Source organism: Aulonocara stuartgranti (assembly GCF_965226115.1).
Source record: "Aulonocara stuartgranti genome assembly, chromosome: 11".
NCBI classification, from domain to species: Eukaryota; Metazoa; Chordata; class Actinopteri; order Cichliformes; family Cichlidae; genus Aulonocara; species Aulonocara stuartgranti.
The window spans coordinates 23802124-23818257 of NC_138947.1; the positions used below are offsets into that span (position 1 = coordinate 23802124).

Below are 16134 nucleotides of genomic sequence, written 5' to 3' on the forward strand. Positions count from 1 at the left end.
TTTGGCACGTTCATTTTATAATCATTGCTAATGCAGTTGTTTCTGTGTGTCTGTATGTTTTGAAACCTGCATCAGTCAGTCAAAACGGCACTCAACAAGCCGTTTCAAAAAAGTTTCTTTTAATAGCGCCGTCTGCTGTTTTTGAGAAACTGTGGGTCTGCCTCACCGACAGTTAAAAAAATGAATAAAGGGAAAGTATTAGAGCATTTGAAGCCCTGCAATTGTGCGGATGATTATTAAAAGGATTTTTCAAATTCTGATTTCATTTAGATGTGGTAGAAATGCTGACAGACCGCTATTGTTCACCGCACACAAAAGAAACTTCTTTAGGCTTACTTTATAGCAATGAAGCATATTTCAGCCTAACGCCACAGCTTTGTGAGGCAAGAGACGGCAGAAGAGAAGAATGGCCTCTATAGTCTGCCTTTGACACTTATGCTGCCTGCGACTTTTTAACCCTAACTTCCATTGGATGAAAGAGTCCCTGGGTCTGTCTGCTGCCTTTTTTTCATTCGCTCCCCTCCATGTCTGTCACTGATCTGATCATCTCTCTCGACCCCCCGCCCCTTCCACACACAGTTCCTGCCTTTTCTCTCCCAGCGCCTGTGGTCATTTTCAGTTAGTGGTTGAACTGACTCTTTGAAACAGGAGCAGCAGGAAAGAGAGTGAGAACCAATGAAGAGAACAAGGCAGTAAAAAGTAACAGAATAATGAGAAGAGAATTAGAGAGCTCTGAAGACCGAGGAAGCGGGGAGAGAGAAAAAGGGATTGATCCTGATACTCGTGTACCGACGGCCTCTTTTTCAGCAGACCTCACTCTCCCCATGAACTCTGTGTAAAATCACCTTAAGCAATTAGCTTTTTAGTGTTATGCTCCATTTACCAGTGTTGCATAATTATGCAGAATTAAAGTGCGAGCAGAGTTTCACAAACAGAAAGCCTGATCCCATTGTCTCCTTTCTCCTTCTGAATGTGATTAGTATTTCAGTGTAAAAGCCTCAGCCATCCATTGTCACTCCATTTCTCTCCTTATATTCTTCTCATGTAATTTGAGAAGTAACGCAATGAAAAAAAAAAATCCCCCCGCTCGTCTGACCCACCGTTGAACCTTTGGTTGCTCTGACAGATCGCTCCAACACAAGCCTTTCATTTCATCAGTGAAAAAGGGTCTCTCTCCGCTATTTTTTTTAATGCGTCGCGTCTCTCAGCGCAAATAGACAGCAGTAAAAAGATCAAGTCCAGTGCCATTAACGTGTGTGATATCTGCGCTTTGTGCGTGTTTGTCCACCTCGGTGCCATTGATGTATGTGATGATTGTGTGTCTGTATAGGGCCCATTTGTGAGATAAGGAGCTATAGTGGATATAAGGGACGTGCAGAAAGGGGCTTTGTTTCGTCCAGACATGGTGAGAGGTATTGCAGACAATTATAATGTTTCTTTGGAGCTCGACTCTTCAGAAGATGACACACCCTAACACAGACCGCCCATTCAGTCCCTGTGGTTACGTATTGGACAAATGACAACTGTGCAGGTCTACGTCTGTGCAGACATTATATGTCTTAAAGAAATGATATTATATGAACATCTCTTAATGAAGCTTTTCATTTCATGCATTTTTAAAAATGATTATTTCTGTGGATGAAAAGCAGCAAAAATTGAGATTATTGTCAGGCGAGTGGAAACACTGAAATAAATATCATAAATGAAATTTTAATTTTCCTGCTCGAGGACATTTGTGAGGTTGTAATCGGTAATTTTGAGCCTAAAAGAGACTAGATAAACGAAATGAAAAAAGGTTTAGTATCGGTTTGATTTTACAAAAGGTGTAAAGTGTGTGGTAAGAGCGTGCACCCAGAGATGCGGTAGATGGATGGGATCGTTAAAGTGTGGGAATGGGATCAAGCAATACTGTAGATGGAGAGCACTGTTGTACTGTTTTAGTTGTAGCTTAATCTATTATATTTTGGGAGTACAAACTATGAAGTTCTCCCTCTGTGTGTTTTTTGAGGTTTTAAATAATTAAAATAATAAAAATGATTCCCATGTCTGAACACGGGGGCGGACTTAGCTATGGTTTGAGATGTAAAATATACTGGATTTCTGTGTCAGAGTATAAAGTGCTCAGGTGTTTCAAGGTTTGAGAGTTCATGTGTGGCCTCTGTTGGTGTCAGAAGGACTTGCACTGTGGGACTGGTTTTATTTCATGTGCATAACTATTAGTGTGTGCATATTTCAGTGTTTTTCAACTGCACATCTGACACGCACTGAACTCTTCACCCCTTGCATTGCAAATCTTTGGCTCAGGACCTGCAGTGCTTGGCAAACAATCTAGGAAATGGAAATAATTTTGTTTGTGTGTGCGTTCTTAATTTCTAGGTAATTTCTAAGTGTAAAGCTGAGGTGTGTTAGTTGTTTTGATTAAGATTTGAGCTGAAACTGATACATCTCTGCCTTTTGACAAATGAAACATTTACATTTGAGGTACACAACATGTACTTTTCTCACTTTTGTGCCCTTAGCCAGATTCTTAGTGCCTATAAAATGTCAGTATTTCCCCATGTGGAGAGTCCAGGAGTGTTTTAATGATCAGTTCCTGTACCACAGCTTGATAAAAACTGTAGTTCCATAAAAATATTTTGCTAAAAAGTTTTAAGCTGCTGATCTGTTCTGTGTAATAGATTACATTCCAAAAGTAAGCTTTCCAGCTTTGTTCACACTATAAAGCTTTTATAATAGCTTTTATGAACCTCAGGCTTTGTACAGTATGAAGCTTTTATCTATAAGACTTTCAGCTGTGCGTTAGCTTTGCCAATAAGACATGCTGTTTAAGAGTTGGCAGCTGGTCTCTAGCCTCCACAGTAAATGGTTTGCAGCTGACTCTTATTCATAGTGTGTGTTTTTTCCCCTTTTTTCCTTTTCAAAATGATTTTGTCATGACCAAAACTTTTCTTAGGTAGAGTTACCAATCTTTGCCAGCTTGTCAGTCATGCTGTCCCACGTCTGAGACTCAAAAATCTCTACTAAGCTAATTTATAGTCCACTTTTTTAAAAGGGTGTTTTAGTGCTTTTTAAATATTTATTTATAAAAAGGGAGCTGTAAATCATCACTGTCACGATCCTGGGTCTTAGGACCCAGTGTTTTGAGTTTTAGTTCATTTTGATGTTTATAGTATGTTTAGCTCATTAGGCCTCCTATGTTGATTTGCTTATTAGTTCCCCCTTGTGTTTCAACCCATGTTAAGTCTCCCCTGCCCTTCATGTCTCTCTGTGCCCCCTCTGTTCTGTTTATGGTGTGTCTTTGCATGTTTGAGTTTCTTGTTTTCTGTCACCCTGCATTGTGCATTATGTTCTCATGGTTGGTCTTTTGTTACTCCCTCTAGTCTAGTCTCTTGTGTTCAAAGCTGAGTATTTCCCTCTGTGTATTTTGGTTCTTAGACCTCTGCCTTATGGTTTGTCTCTGTTTCTTAGTTGCTGTCTCCACTGTGTCTAGTTCGCGTCGCTGTGTGATACTTCCTGTTTTACTTTGAAGGTCCATGCCTCATGTGAGTGTTTCTAGTTTTGCGTCTCTGTCTCGTCCAGTCCTGATTTCTCCCAGCTGTGCCCTCCTTCTGTGTCTCATTCCCTCGTTATCCCTCTGTGTATTTAAGCCCTGTGTTTCTCTTTGTCAGTGTCGTAGTCTCCACCATAGCTGTGTGATTTTTCCCTGTGGCTCCTTGTGCTTTAGTTTTCCCAGTTTAGTCTATTTTGTATTGTTTTTCGTGTCCCACTCCACGCCAGCAATAAAGCTGTGTTTTTTGAGTTTACCTTTTGTCTCTGTGAGTTTGCGTTTGGGTCCTACTTTTGCCTGCACACAGCCGTACTGTGACAGTCACAGGAAGCTCTAATACTTCTTTTTAAAGATTAAGGTGCCCATGTGGGAAATCCCGCATGTTTAGCTGCTGTGGTGGAACTTGCCATGGGAGACATTCCTTTCTACCTGAGTAAGCTGAGGCACACACACGCTTGCACGCACGCACACATGCACACACACACGCACACACCTAACATTTTAACAAGATGGGCCTGTTGTGCTTGTTCTCACTAAAACTAACAACTAATATACTATATCAGGAAGCAAAGTTATAATAAAGATAATAGACGTGTATGTGAGGCTGTTTGCGAGGGGGGAGGAAGGGGTAGGGCTGCACTTTAATTACTTACAGCTGAGCAACTGAATCTCTCTCGCCCTCTCTCTCTCTCTCTCTGTCTACCCTATAATCCACATTTAAGTTATAAACACTGTTAAGTTTCCATCTCTTTCTTTTTCTCATCTTGGGTGGCCAAACTGTGTTCATGACCCAAATTATGCTTCTTTTGCCTAATAGGGCTAACATTTGAACACGTGTATTTAAACACAAACTTTAGCAGTTTAGTTTTCTTTGGTTGTTTGGCATATAATTGCACGTCTTAACAGCTTTGATAGAAAACTGAGGGAAATTATGTGAAATTGCAGAGTGAATAATAAGCGAGTCTCGTGGAATTAAATACAAAACTTTACAATGGAAGAGATGCAAAAGAAAATGCATTGCTTGGGATGTTTTCCTGTTATCTTTGTGTTTATTGCAATTGTCACAAAAGCCCTAAGAAGCAGTTGTTGTAAAATTCATATAATTACAGACTTCCTTTCACGCTGCTGAGTGAAGATTATAAAGCCTTTCTCACAGAGGCTTCAGGTTTAATATTGCTTGGGTACTTGTAGTTCCTGGGTAGCTAAAGTTGACGTTTGATACTCTATTGATCCCTTAACAGAGTTTTCAGGTTTTATTGAGGTCAGAGGTCAAGCTTTGCTGTAGAAAAAACCCCACTGTGGTTGGAGTTGCTGGCAGGTAGCAATAACACCACCCCTCACTTCCATTTGATTTCAGCATTATTCTGAATGGCTGATAAGTAGTTTGGATTAAGTTTTACAATTATTAATGCGGTAACCAAATTAATAGTTTAATTTATTGAAGTTGATGACTAAATGCTCAAACTGAGGTATTTTAACTTCCCACTGTTCCTAGAAAATGTACTGAGCCCGCTTTCAGATGGGCTACTATATGCAAACTGCTGAAGTAAAAGGCTTAGATATTCAATTCAAGTCAATTCAATTCAGTTTTATTTATACAGCACTAAATCACAACAACAGTCGCCTCAAGGCACTTTATATTGTAAGGTAGACCCTACAATGATGCATACAGAGAAACACCCAACAATCACAGGACCTCCTATGAGCAAGCACTTTGGCGACCGTGGGAAGGAAAAACTCCCTTTTAACAGGAAGAAACCTTTGATAGAACCAGGCACAGGGGCGGCCACCTGCCGCGACCGGTTGGGGTGAGAGAAGGAAGACAGGACAAAAGGAGAACCAGAGATTAGTAACAAGTATGATTCAGTGCAGAAAGGCCTATTAACACATAGTGAGTGAGAAAGGTGTTTGCTTTAAACAGAGCTCGGAAAAAAACCTGAAGCTGTGAAGCTGTTGTTGCATCTTTAGGTTCTTAGGTATGCTCACTTTTAGTAAAGACGGTGGATTGAAACTGTGTTTAGTGGTGTGCATACAGATGGTTGGTGTTCAGGTTTCCCTCAAATGCCTTTATTTTCTCTAACTCTGACTTCGAGGTTCACTGTAGAGGCCATTTGAATACAGTGACATGTTTACGAAACCAGTTTGAGATGATCTGAGCTTTGTGACATGGTGCTTTAGCCATTAGAAGATGGAAGATGGGTACAGTATGATCATAAATGAATGGACATGATCAGCAACAATGCTCAGGCAGGCTGTGGCTTTTTAAAAAATGCTGAGTTGGTGTTAAAAAGACCCAAAGTGTGCCAAGAAAATGTTATATCCCCCACATCATTACAACACCACCAGCAGCATTTAAACTGTTGATATGACGCAGGATGTTGTTCGTGCCAAATTTGAATGCTGAAATCCAAAACGTTGCAACAGAAATCAAGACTCATCGGACCAGGCAACACTGAATATTTTCTCGCCTTTGGACAGTTGTCTATAAACTCTAGAAATGATCTGTGTGTGGTATTCTCAGTAAACCAGCTATTTCTGAAATACTCAGAAAAGTCCATCTGGCCCCGACAACCACCCTGATCATCTTTACCACATCTGAGTTAGAAAGAGTGAGTACGTGAGAGTGAAAGAGGGAGAGATTTTCTTATATAATGTGAAAGTAAATAAAAATACAGTAAAACTGTGAGGGTCAGCATAAATGGACAAGGTGGTAGAGGTGAAGAACAGAGTGAAACAGAAGCAGGAGTGTAGGAAGTTATGAGTAGCTGCTGACACCACTCTTTAGCTGTACAGTATATGGAGAGTCTCTATATGATCTGTGGGTGGCCTGAATTCATTCGGTGGAAACTGAAACCAGCCTATCCTCTCTAGTCTTACATCAACAGAATGTTATTTATGTGTTCTATTTTAAGGTGAAAGCTCTGAGTTTCTCCCTCTCTGTCTCCCTCTTTCTGTGTGTATGCCTGGAGCATTCCTCTTACTGCAAACTATGTGAAAAAAAAAATAAACCGGGTTGGCTACGTTTCCCTAAAGTTAATGATTATAAAGAGGTGTTGGCAGACTAAATTATCACCTTCTGAAAGGACTCTTTGAAAAATATGTGAACCACACATATCTGCAGGAAATGTCAGTGTAATCCTGCCACCCTTACCTCACTGACTCCACCCATTTCTGAGCTTGAAAAACCCTCAAAAACTACATTAATTTTTGAATGAAATGTTAATTTTTGTCCGTAAAAAGGCATCACTGTAAAAAGGTTAGTTAATCTATCGATAACATTAGATGCACCTGAATGATATAAAGCAGAATGATTCCTTCTCATAGTATCACATCACTGAAACACTTTGCCTCCTGTTCAGATTATGTGCAGGTTAACAGTGCCAATCTTAACTCAGTTGATTGATACGACCGTTTCGTTTCTGAGGAATTCCACACGCTTAACTCTTTTGCCAAAACTCCTGTATTAAAATCATGAGGCGAAAAATCCCCCAGATGAAAGCGCAAAAAGAGCCAGTGTAATATGACAGCTAAATTTGATGGCACCGGGCAGACTAAGATGACTGCTCTGAAAATCTAATGAAAGGTTTCTTTGAGAGGCCATGTTAGCAGGTGAATGGAAGTGAAATATGTAGGCTTCCTCCTCCTCCTGCTCCCCTCTCCCCACCTGTACTCTTTCTCCAGGCTGAAAGGAAAGCCTGTCTAGGCTTCGACTCTGTGTAACCACAGCTCACTAACAACTTCTAGTGATTCATTTCTGTGTGATTTATCTATACAGTTGTCCGTGTCCCAATGAAGGAAGGAGTTATTCCAATATAGCTACTTTTAAAGCCTTTTTTAAATTACACTTTTCCTTTCTCTTGCATAAAGAGGCATTGTACATGGGACAGACCAAAAAGAAAATTAAATAGATTAAGTCTTTATTCTGATTGTTTTTAAGAGCGAGTTATTAATTCGACATAAGAAAAGGTAATAAATTAAATGACTGTTTACATTTTCCTCTCCTCATTTTTAACATTTTGTGTCTAAGTGAGTAATGCTGTTCATTATTCAAACTGAAGCTTAGGAAACAAAACGAGATCTGACACACCCTTGTATCAAGCCCCTGGGCTAGTGAGAGACAATATGTTGTTCTAATATGCTAATTTCACATTATGGATTCAGTGAAAATGAGCATGTGAGATGATCACACCATTAAAAGTTAGCATTAGCAATGTACTATGCTAATCACACCAGATGGGACCATTCTGTTTGTGTAAATTAACTTCCTCCACTTCTTTGTCGTCAGACCTGGGAAGATAATCCTTGACAGGCCTTACTTGACTGAAATATATTGGCTGAAATAAATTCATTTAAATGAGCTTTCAGGAAACATAGTCCGAGCTCAGATACCCTCAGACTACGAATGTGCTGCGCGCCTCATTCCAGGAGCTGCTGTAAATTACTTTTTCATTTTCAAGGTTTAAAATAAGCTGTGAAAATATACCAGACTTGGTGGTAACTAAAAGAAAATGTAACTGGTATGTTTTAGAAATACATATGTATCTTGGCAACAGTGTCTCGCTTGAGCCTGTAAGCCTGAAGTACTCAGCTGATGGGGTCTTTTCAGGAGTTTGTGTCTGGTTTTATGTGAGTTATGGGTAAGCCCTTTCTTTCCTCTTGTGCCGCTTGCCAACAGTCTAGCTGGGTAGACTGATTTGCTCATACACATCTTTGGTACAGTCTGTTTCTGCAGTCTGCATATAATCATTAGCACTTTAGGATTTTAGAGTTATTCTTCTATCGTGATTTGCTCTAGGTGGTGGCTTGGGGGAAGGTGTGATAAGTACTAATGTGAGGAAAACATCTACCTCTAGTAGAGAAACTTGCCCCATTAAAATGCGTTGTTTTTATGCCAAGAATACTGTCATTATCATAACAAACTACACAAATGGACTCTGATAAAATTCAGTAACCCTCCTTAGCCAAAATCAGTATTAGTTTTCCACCACTGTCCCCGGGCATGTTCTGGCTCTCTGGCTCCATAATCCAGGGCATATTCTAAGATCCCTAACCCAGCAGTAAGCTTTGTTATTGGGCTTTCGTCCAGCTCTGCTCTTGGGAGGTCCAAGAGCTCCTCTAAAACCCCTCTGGTATTTTTTTTTTTTTTGTTATGTGAAGGATTTTTATTTTCAATCACACTGTCCCAATCCCCGGGACAATTAGAGGTCGTCACAGAGCAGTTTACAGAAAGTGCAGAGCAACTGAATGTTGTTTTGGAAAGTTGTTATGGTCCCTTGTGTAACTGAATAGTCTTGGAACAGCAACATTAAAAAGAAAGAAAGAAAAAAAACTTCACAATACAGTAGCAGAAATAGGTTGCTTATCTTTTAATATTTTATACTTACCAGAGACCTTGTTTATCTAAATCCCCGAAAAGTTGAGGGTGTCCAAGAAAATTAAATGTTTTACACAGACATTCGGTAAGCATTTCTTCCAAGACCTTATTCAAATCCCAACATGAGATAATTATATGTTTTCATCTTCCAGGTACTTGAACTCATTATCTCAATTCAGTCTACTTATATCATCAGATCTAATAATTTCACACAAGGAGCTTATACAGTATCATGTAGTGCTAATAGACCTTTACATCTTGCCAGATTTATGTTTGTAAAATCAATGTTTAAAGAGACAATTTGGCATTTTTGTTATGTTCCATTTCTTTCACTAAAAGATAGCCATAGTTACCCTTTATTAGAACTCTGTCACACAATGCACACAACTTTTACTTTGAAGGCTAACAATCTCCATTGCTTTTTACTTTGCACTTTTTACAGTAGTACAACACTAGATGTTGGCATGTGCTAGCAGATAAGTCGGTGTATTCCATGCAAACTACAGGCGACTGCAGCAGTCTGCTAGCAACCAAAGCTATCACAAAGAAGTATCCCCAGCAAGTATCCCGAGCTCTTATTGTACTTAGCTAGTAACCAGCCATTGGGGAATTTGCCTTTTTCCCGTGATAGCCAGGTGGTTGCTGAGTGGTCTCTGGGCTGGGGTGACTTGGGCCTTATTCAGCAGTCTCTAGCTACCTTGTATGATAGCAGTATTGTTCATGCCAATGTTTACATGTAGGACAAAGCTCTCCAGTGGTGATAGATGGAAGCACATGAGAAAAAAAGAGGTTATATACAGCAATGTCTCAAGTAGAAGTAGTGGTAGATCATTGGATTCTTCAGCTTTGTTTCCTTTTTCAAAAAGGTGATTACTTCATTTATTATTTTATATTACGTTCAGTAACATAAAATCAAGTGTATATATTGAAGCGAAAATAGATCTTTCCATAAACCAATACTTACTATACTGACATGACAAAACCACAATGTAGAAGCAGAAATAATGTATTAGTGCACTGAAAACACAAGGAAACTACTGTTCACTTATTGTGTGCAAGAGCTTGCTCTAAATTGCTGCTTAAAATATTTGTCCAACATTAGAGCTAATGATAGCATAAGGAAAAAACAAGCAATGCAACATTACCAAATTATAATCACCCGGTATTTATGAGCCACTATTTAACAGTTGTGGCAGTGGAGCAGTTCATTTTGTGCCTTTAAATAACTACGTCGAACTCATTAACCTTTCACATGTACACATTACTTCTGCAACCAACCCTGTTCTCTCTCTTTCTCTCTCTCTCTCTCTTGGCCATTATCTTGTCAGCATAAAGTCATTGTCTGAACCAATCCCAATGATGTAATTTCCTTCATAAACAAGTCCAATTTCCTCTTGAGGTTCCATGTGAGCTGAGTTTATCCAGAGTGCCCCAAAGGGACTTCAGTTTGCTTCAGTCTTTCTACTTCACCCAGTATACTGCAGGACTTTCCATTACAGCTTGCTTATTTCTATAGGTGGATGAGCCTTGTGTGCAGCAAAACCACATAAGACGTGTTTGATGAGACAGACCCTGTCATAAAATCATTCATATATTAAGATGTTCTATACTCTTCTATAAGTATCCATCCATCCGTCCATTTTTTTTGCTCCTCCAGTTTAGGGTCACGGGTGGACTGGAGCCATCCCAGTCACCAAAGGGCTTCAATAACTAGTCCATAAGTAATATACCAAACAGTTGATTCTTTTCATCTGGATGCAGTGTTTTCCATTCATCAAGTGACTTCCTCTAAAAACACTGCATCCAGATGAACAGAATCAACTTTGTGGAATTTCCTTACCTGGATGATTGAGGATGCATCAAAACTTAAGTAATATAGTTTTCTATAAGTACCCTGGCTTAAAGTATAGATTATCTGAGTGAAAGCATATAATCTTTTGATAGGTTTTTGTTGGAGCAGTGGTTCTTTTTTTCTTTTTACAGCAATGCAGATTAACAATCCAGTCACAACCTGGACTGATGTCAATGCTCAGGCATCACAATATGTGGAAACGCTGCGCTGTTCAAGCAGAAGTTGTAGTTTCTTTAAATCAGCAAGGTGAAACGAACGACCACAGCATGAAGTGTTTTTGGGATTTTTTTATGGAGTACATCACAGCTGTGGCCTGCCTGCAACAACATGGCCTTGGTTATTGTATTCAGCAAACGTAATCACAATCTAGATGAGCTTTAAAGCTGCTCGTTGCTGTCAGGGGAAAAAGAGCACCATTTTCCTTGCCAAATACCCTCCTTGGTCTGTTTCTCATGGAAGAGTGATATGGGTTAGGAGTTTAGAACTGTAACACACCCATGTGTTTTAACAGTTCTCCACCACATGTGTTATCAGCTGAATGTGGGAAAGCCCCGCTGAGAGAATGACATCATCCCCTAAAACTAGCGATATTTTTAACACACAAGGGTGTAACTGGGAGGAAAGAAGGCCATGGCAGAGACTGCTGAAAACAACTGAAACTAATGTAAACAGATAAAGAGGCAGATGCCAATTAAGGGTCGGAGGAGAGCTTTAGATTTTGCACAATTTGGAAAAGGTGCAAAAGTGTACAGCGTACAGTTTATGGAACTTCCAGAAAGAACTTTGAATCTCAAAGCTTTAAAAGGTTATCAAAGCATCCTTTATAATAAGTAAAACACAATGTGGGCTATAAAATGAAGCATTTGCAATATTTTTTTCACCTTTTAAAGCTCCAACATAGTCGGGAGTTTGATCTTAAAATGTTTTAACTCTGCATGTGCTGTCAGTTTAGCCATAATTAGCATGAAACCCAGTGACATAATTTATAGTTTTGCAGTAAGAGAGAAGGGTGGAACTGGAAAATCGCAGGGAATCTTTGGAAATGAGTGAATGCTAAGAAAGACTGAAAACAATGGAAACAATGATGATGCCTGCAGTTTTTTTTTCTGGGAACAGGGTCGTGATATGCTATAATTCACTGGCATTACCATAGAAACATGAGCATGTTAAAGTAATTGGTTTCGACAATAAATACAAAGTGTGAGCACACAATGTCTCATCAATTCTGAATAGGGCAAAAGACGCTGAACTGCCTTCTCAGCAGTTGAGCCTGCATTTCAGACTTCTCCAAAGGTTGTGGGCTCTGTTTAGCAGAACTTTGGCAAAGACACAAACTCATCCTAATAATTGTGAAGGTTTCTTCCAACATATTAACTGTCAGCTGAAAGTGTTCTTGCAGCATTAAAAGCATAGACACTTAAATCTGATACTTCTCTTACTTTAACAGGCATGTTTTGGCTTAGTGTGTAAAATCTTGCATTAACGTTCTAAAATTCTGTTAAACATTCTTTAGGTTAGACACCACATGATGATGTAACATTGTAAGTGTTTTTTTTTCTTCTGATCTACTGATACTGATACTATCTGGCGTAGTCGACTGATTAAGGGGTGAAGTCAGCTAAAGTCATCTGGCCACTGCTTCTTTAAAGAAAAGTGGTGAGCTGCTCATGCTATTAAACTAAAAAAAAAAGGGGGGGGGGGGCTTTGGGGAAGCTTACATCACCATTGTCATTACCACCATGACCACTGCACTGACCAGCAATATCATCTGCCTCACCGCTGTCATCATTATCAGCTCCCAAAGCTCAGTGCAGTAGCATAATAAACTCTGAGATTTAAAGCCCTGCTGGAAAGATGACATCATCTTTAACCTCCCAATAATTCTTCAGCGAAGAACTGACAGAACTGAAGAGCTAGCTGTGTAAATGATGTGGTGTGTTGGCATCTTTGCAGGAATTGTCAGCTGCTTTGCTGTCTACATCTCAAAGAAAAGGCCCTGTGGGAAAGTTGACATCATTCACATGCTGCAGAACAATAACTGGCATCTCTAATCCTCTGACATAAAATTGACATATGTCTAGAATTGGAGGGGGAAAAAATATGTGAGCAGTGGAAATCGTTGGCCCTTCTGCCGGAATCATCAGCTGTTTGGCGTTCTGGAAATGAGCGCGGGGTTTTTTATTTTAGCAGACTTGTCAGAGACACAGCCCGTGAACTGCAACTGCGAGGGTTCAGCGGTTCTTCATGAAATGCTGTCACACATCTCTGTGCAGTGTTCCAAGGGTATCTACTCTGTAATGTCCAAGATCGCTTAATAACCCTCAAGAATATGTCTTCAGTCTAACCCCAGGCTAAATGACATAATTCCTAGACAGTGAAAGCTCAGCTGTAAACTTCAAACTGGTATGAAAGGAAATAAATATGAGGTCAAAAGCATCTGAAAATTTACAACCATAGCGGCCAGCCCAAGGTTAGAAACTTGAAAACTTGTCAGCAGGCGTTCATCAAAGATGCAGTAAGGGCTTGAGGGACATACAAGCTCTCTATTGCAAAGTTTTGTGTTTTCACAGAAAACTGACAGAAAGGCAATGTAGTAATCTTGCTGAAAGGTATAGTTATATGCAACATTTCAATTCAGTTGAGTAAAATTCAGTTTCATTTATATAATGCCAATCACAACAACTGCCAAAGTGAATACTGTTTATCTTGTTTATGTTTACTGATCAAATATGACATAGAAATGTAGATAAAATGTGTTTTAGATAAAAAGTTTTCATATAAAGCTGTTAAAATGCATAAATACAAAGTAAAGAACCATTTTTTTTACACTGTAATCTAATAGCTAATTAATCTAATTTGCTCTTTTCTACCCTTTTCTTCATGGGGGTGGGGGGTCCACTGGATGCTGCCTTTGGGAAAAAGCACTCAGTTTACTAAACTGGCTGAGAAAGCATGCCCACTCTACACCAAGATTTTATATATATTTATATAATGGCGGTCTAACCTGGTACCTTTACTGTTAGTGTTTGGAATAATTTAAAAGCAACAATAGTAATTACAAAGAACTGCTGATGAAGTCAAAGTTCATTTATTTGGTATTTATTCTGTATATGAGCAGTTATGATGTTAAAGGTTAGCACCTAGAGCTGGGCGATATGAGATTTTTTCATATCACGATATGTTTTTTTCATTTCAGGCGATAACGATACCTATCACGATATAAGCCAAATAACTATATTTGTAAGATTTAAATGTGCCGTTGCTCACAAGTAAAATGTGAAATAATCAGCAGCTTGTTTTTATTTAAATATTTATTTCCCATAATAAGTTCAACAGGGTAGATGTACTTAAGGAACATGAGACTTTTTCAGATAAATAAAGGCAAATATTGCAAACTACACAAAAGGCAGCCGCTAAAGCGTTTAAGTTTCAAAATAGAACAAACGAAACAGACTAAATTGTCAATTCCACAAAATATTAATTCTAAAAATAAATCTTAGTTTGTTTTACAGAAGAACAGACAAAACTGACTAACTTTTGTCAATATCAAATAAACTGAGAACTAAAAGGAAATTCTCAATCTCTCCTTGTTGTATAGCTGAGCTTTTCAAACAGTTGTAACAGTTACTTTAGTCTGACAAAAGCCGAATGACGAATTAGCGCTTCCAGTCAGAGACTGAGGCTACGTCCACACGTACACGGGTATTTTTGAAAACGGAGATTTTCCGCTTTCGTTTTAAAAAATAATCCCGTCCACACATAAAGGCAGAAATGAAGGAAAACGCTGCTATGAACATGCCAAAGCAGCAGGTGGCGCTAGATTCCTAACCGCGCAGAAATGTTGGCCAATCAGAAGTCTAGAAGCCTCGGTGGGAAAAAGTAAACAAAGCTGGGGCATAGAAGCAGAACCGAGTCGTATGTGTGGACGGACAGTAACTGTGTGTATATGTAAGCATTTAAACACTGCAGAGTAGAATTAACAGTATTATAGAAATTCATTTCACCGAAACAATAACGTGGCGCACAGTGTGACGCATGCACCAGTTTATTGTATTTCCAGACTTGCTTTCGGCACAATTTACAGTGCACGCTACTCTGTTTTTTGTCAGACTTGAAATAGCCGAAATACCTTCACACTACGGAACTTCTATGGCTCTTCCGTTCGACAATCTCTCCGGCATTGGAACCATCATCTGTTTTCTCTTCGGTTGATTTTTCTAGTCGGCACACTGATTTCCTCCATTACGTGCTGGCTGCTTCCCAAACAAACACACGTGCGGCTTGGCACTTGTGCTGTACGTAACAAGTCATGCGACGTGACGCTGCGGCTGTGATTGGTTCGGCTCTGCGCTACTTAATTTGGATTGGCTGACCTTTTTTTTTTTTTTTTTTTTTAAGAGGACAAGAGCGGCGAGGTCTATCGCGATAGCTTAATTTCTCTATCGAGTAAAAGTTATATCGCGATACATATCGTTATCGTTCTATCGCCCAGCTCTATTAGCACCCCATAGCATACAAAATCAAATCAAGGCAAAATGTGGCCTTTACATCCTCTGACTTGCTATAGTACGTCCCTCTGTCCTATTTAGGGATTCATGGGGTTCTACATGAATATTTGAATTCATTTGCATGAACAAACAAGCTGTGTTGCTCATGATGCAGTGTTGTTTAGCTGGCTTGTCTGGGGTTCTCACCTGCTCAGGAAGAAGGATGAGTAACACCTTTAATTGTTGAGGTCACTGAATATTGCAAAGTCCATAAAAGGGTCTAACAAAGCTGAATCACTTAATGAATCAGTAACTGGAGAACCAGAGTGGAGAACCAGTGCCGTTAGAGTTTCGCGGGCACATACAAGAAGGATACATCACATGCTGAGCCTTTCTAACTCCTCAAAGAAGTGATGGCATCACTGAATGAATAATGAAAAGCTGACGTCTCAAGTGTCCTGTATACTTTGCATTCTCTTCAGATCTTTCCTCAGGCACAATGTAACTTAGTGTCTGACTCAAGTGAGTCACGCTAACATCTGTAGAGAAAATATGGTGTGCTGTTTTTAAGTCAGTAAGTGAGTGACTCTGCCTGATGAGTCATTGGGTTTATACTGGACAAACTCAGTGGCTCATTCGCAAATATTTAATCAGAATCCGTAGCATCATTTTACAATAGGAACAACTCTATAATTAGTCAGTGAGTTGCTTTATAATAAGGAAAAAAGTACAGGAATTCAGGTTGCATGCAAAAGCTCAGGCTTTTACACCAGGATATCAAAGTACACATGACTAAGCTGCTGATAGTGCTACTTTTAACAGGCATGGAGTAAACACGCTGGCTGCTTATGCCCATGTTCAGGATGCCACAGTG

At 39.4% G+C, this 16134-nt stretch overlaps 1 long non-coding RNA gene across 4 annotated transcripts in view; it reads left to right on the forward strand.

Moving 5' to 3' along the window:
* The window catches only part of LOC309716883, a 156756-nt gene that overhangs the window by 34268 nt on the left and 106354 nt on the right, over positions 1-16134 (forward strand). The gene's annotated exons all lie outside the window — the stretch shown is intronic.